This window comes from Somniosus microcephalus, chromosome 5, assembly GCF_052327205.1.
Source record: "Somniosus microcephalus isolate GS21.2 chromosome 5, FLI_Smic_1.0, whole genome shotgun sequence".
NCBI classification, from domain to species: domain Eukaryota; kingdom Metazoa; phylum Chordata; class Chondrichthyes; order Squaliformes; family Somniosidae; genus Somniosus; species Somniosus microcephalus.
In genome coordinates, this window is record NC_140991.1 from 187,930,807 (window position 1) to 187,935,679 (window position 4,873).

The window sequence follows — 4,873 nt, forward strand, 5'->3', positions numbered from 1 at the left end:
GGCTAGTTTTCCCTTTCCTTGTCCGGGGTCACCAAGGAACAATCAGCGATCTTTCCAACAAACCAAGAGATTTTCCACAATTTTAGTAATGCCATACTCTTGTGGTAAACACAAATAGAAAACACGGAGAGCTGAGAAAATGCCTTGTACATGGCCGACCCAAGACCAGCAAAAGTTTAAATTTATCCTATGTTCCTATTGCCAGGGCTGTCACTGCACAAAACTTTACATCATACAGCCCTTAACTATTTAACTGAAGAAACCTAGAAATAAAGAGGCATTGGTATCACTTTCACTGTGCAGCAAAGTGATATCTAGTTGTACTAAGTATAAAAATAGATCCCGAACACCAGCTAGCTACCACTTCCTCATGCCCTGCACTGCATAATTCAAGAGACACTTTTACACTAAATAGAACGTCGCACTGCTGAAGATGTATATGTATCTGATATTTGCAGCCCAATTCTCATTGCGTATTTCCCTTCAAATGGTGCAATAAGATATGCAGTTTTACAACTTACAATGTAGTAAGCGCAAAGCAGGTTTACTAATAGTTAACAATCAGAAGCCGACTACTTTTACAGATTGTTGCTATTGGTTGATGGCTCTTTCTTCTGGTGATCCAGTCAGATTTTTGTAGATTCCAACAAGCAATAGATTCTCCCAGTCCCGGTAGGATTATCGACACAGTCGATAGCTGCTACAAGCCATGTCCCATTCTGAGATTGGCCACCTTGCCACAGAGATATAAAATCACCCACAAATAGCACTCTCATTAAATCAATAATTAATTAGCTCTGAGGTGTGAGTTAATGCCCCCAAATTACAACACAGGCTATCAAGTGAATAAAATCATTGAAATAGTGAAGAAATCAAAAGAAATAATGACTGGAAAAAACATACATTACTCCACAGCTCTTTACATCAGGTTTATTTTCAAGTTTCTTTTCCATCTTTAATTTGTTGTTTTTTGTAGTAATCATCTCTAATTTGCTTCTTGATTTCTGGAAAGGATGCAAGCAATTAAGTTTTTTTAATTTACAATTACTTCTGGAAAATTTTCCAAGAATGATGTACTGAATTCTATTATCTGTCAGCTAACAGAGAGTGTGCAGTATATTACATGACAGTAATACATTGACAAGTTGAGCTGGTTAGAGAACCACAAAAGCAAAAGCAGACCTGCTCGCATCTCAATCCCAACATGTGTTACTGCCTTAAAATGCACTCCAGACTGTGCTGTGCTGAGAATATCCAGAAGTTTAGAGACTTAGCATCGTTTATTTTTTTCTTGCCAACAGGAATTACCATGGCAGGTGATGGATAGCAACCAATGGGAAGTTCCCGTGACCCAATCCACATAATTGGCATGTAGTTATACTGAGATTTATTTAATACAGGGAAATATCACCGTTCTAATCATTTTATTATAAATATATACTGGACACAGAATTTCCCATTAAAAAAATCAACTGCAGAATACTTCTCCATGCATCGATAGTAATAATCAGGAATGTAACTTCTCTTATGTAAACATCTGGCACAACAAGGACATAGGGCACGCTGATCGGGAACACAATAAAGTCCGCCATGCAAGAGTTAAGCTGTGTGTATCAGAAACCATAAGAGACACTAAGCAGAAATTCACAACTGCAATCTAATTTGTGAATTGAGATTAGCTCAGTCACTTCATAGTTCACAAAGAGGTTATAAATCACTTATCCCAGCAATTTATGACATCATCTGAATGTTTCGATTGGATTACTGCCTTTCAATAGCTCCAAGGTATCATTTTTGTGATAAGAATGCTAATTATATAATTAGCATATATCCTTATGTCTTCAGTAAAATATGGAAACTCTAAGAATGTTTCAACTCGTTGCCTGGAGTCTTCTTCAACTGAAACGAGGAACATCTACCATATTAATATGACATTTTGAAGTGGTTATAAGTCAGCAACTCCTCCCAGTGTCCTGGCCAACATTCCTCCCATTGTAGCCTGCTTCTCCTTTGTTTCCACTTGGTGTGATGAGAAAAGATGGCATGCTGCTCAGAGTAGAAGCTGCAGTTCTGCCATAAACCTGCAGAACTTGAGCCAGATTTAGAATGAGTAATTTACTTTACAGTCTTTCTTAAGCTTCTGATAAGCTGCTGCTGGCAAGGTGCTGGGCTTTGACCAACGCTGTTGTGGCAATCCTGCAGTGCTTTCCACTCTCTCTCTCTCTCCAGAGTCTGCGTGTACTTGGGGGAAATTGGTGAGAATTGTGTGGCAAGCTGGATTCAGTCTGGCTCTGCTTGGGATGAGGGTTGGGTGAGAATCCAGGTGCCAAGCAGTGCTGCATGACCTGGTTGTCTGGCATATCCCAAGAAAGGACAAACTGATGGTGTTGGACTGAAGCTCCCTGAATTACTGAGCTCGGAAGCCAGAGGCCTACTTTGAATCCAATGCACGGAGATGCACCAATACGGCCGAGTAGAGCATAGGGAGCCTGCACACAAAATTATTTAAATTAAAAGGCCTCCTCCTAATGAGACTGGAGCACCTGAATGGTGCCTTTTGGTGAAGCGTCTTGGGACTTTCTTTTAAACAGTAAACCCACGATACAAATGCAAGTTGCTGTTGTCCATCTCTTCCTTTGTTCACGTCATTATTTTGCTTTTGCAAGTTTGTAAAACATCAGAAACTCTCTCAATATTAATCATTTATGTAAGGATCAGTAAATATCAGTCTTCACTTGCTGCACTAGCTTGGTTGCAAAGGTTGTGAGAATAACAAGCCCACACTTACTGCCAGTTAGAATTCATAACTTATTCTCATTTTCAGAACAAATTACTTATTCTCATAGCAGCAACACAAAAAAAAAACGACTCGCATATTGTTTGGCCAAATCAGTGACCGAGAACAATTCATGACTCCAACAGTAACTTATTTTTCAGATTCAGCCTTTTCCTTTTTTGCATGTGTGTGTGTGTGCGTGCAGCAGATAAGAGATATTATCTGCAGCACAAACAGCAAAAGCTGAATCAGAAAAATAATGGCTGGAAAATTACAACATGTATTAGAGGCTTTGCATTGTTCCTGTCCAGTGACAAGGCCGCCTCATGTTTTGTTTTCATTGTTCTCAGGAACACCTATTGAAAATGAGTCAGAAAATATGAACAAATAGCACATGAATATGCTTCACTACATTTCAACAGCCTTCCCATCAGTGTCAATTCATTTCTATTTAAGTGTGGAATTCAGAAGCACGAAATAAATTGTGTTGTGCTTTTGTAAAATCCTCCTTTCTTGTTAGGTGGACCCATTATAACCCTGTTCGAGCATTGGCTGTTGTTAAACTCCCCATCATCCCCCTCACAATTACACAATGCCGCCCTGCATGGAAAAACCTGGCAGACATAACTGCAGTCATCGGTGAAGCAAACTTAAAAAAAATGCTTTTTTTAAAAAACAACATAATTTATGAGCATATTGGAGACTGAACACTCTCAGGGTCCAAGACACAGTGTACACCACGAGCTTAATTGTCAGAATCCCTCAAATACACGACATTCTCATTTCATTTTCTATATACAAGTTCACCCATCAATTAGTGCATCTTATTGTTCGCCCGCTTCTCCTGAAGTCAGCAATTCAGGCTGAAGTACACTACTAATGATTCCAACACGATACTTGTTGAGCCGTCCACACTGGGAAGGTCTCAGAAGAAACCCTCAGGTACCGCACCCAAGTTGTGAGCAAGGACAGCGAGTGTGGCAGGTGACTGGACCCTAACAGCCAAGCCAAATCCACCAACACAAACTCTCTAGCAGGAACACTGCATGGTAATCGAGAGTGAGAATTACAGTATATTTTGTCTCTCTCTAGTTGAGGGGCACCCCAATTCAGATCAGGGACTGAAGCCAAAACCTTCCTGGTGTACATGGCTCAATACCACACAAGTATCTTGTTTATACCACACAGTCAATGGCTATCAGTAGTTTACTTAAACTTTCTTGAACAATTAAGACAAAACTGTAACTTTCCTTCACAGAAGGCAGTGTGTACCATCTACAAGATGCACCGTAGCAACTCGCCAAAGCTTCTTCAGCAGTACCTCCCAAACCTGCAACCTCTACCACCTAGAAGGACAAGGGCAGCAGGCGTATGGGAACATCACCACCTGCAAGTTCCCCACCAAGTTACACACCATCCTGACTTGGAAATATATTGCTGTTCCTTCATCGTTACTAGGTCAAATTCCTGGAACTCCCTTCCTGACAGCACTGTGGGAGTACCTTCACCACACGGACTGCAGCGGCTCAAGAAGGCAGCTCACCACCACCTTCTCAACGGCAATTAGAAATGGGCAATAAATGCTGGCCTTGCCAGTGACGCCCACATCCCAGGAACAAATAAATAAAAAGTTGCATGTTCTGTGATTGTAGTGGCTGTGTTGTGATGCTAGCATGTTTAGTGAAGTAAGCTCACGTTCTATAGAATGAGGGTAAATGTTTCCATTGTCATACAGTAAATCATACAGGAATCAAGGGATATAGGGATAGGGGAGGAAAGTGGAGTTGAGATGGAAGATCAGCCATGATCTTACTGAAAGGCGGAGCAGGCTCGAGGGGCCGTATGGCCTACTCACAGAATCACAGAATCTACAGTGCAGATAGAGGCCATTTCGGCCCATCGAGCCTGCACCGACACATATCCCACCCGATCCCCGTAACCCCACGTATTTAATCCCCTAACACTAAGGGTCAATTTATCATAGCCAAATCAACCTAACCTGCACATCTCCTGCTACTAATTCTTATAAATCACAGCAAGAGGCCGAGAGAGAATCAACCAGCTTATATTTGTGGAGACATGTTATGGTCAATTGTT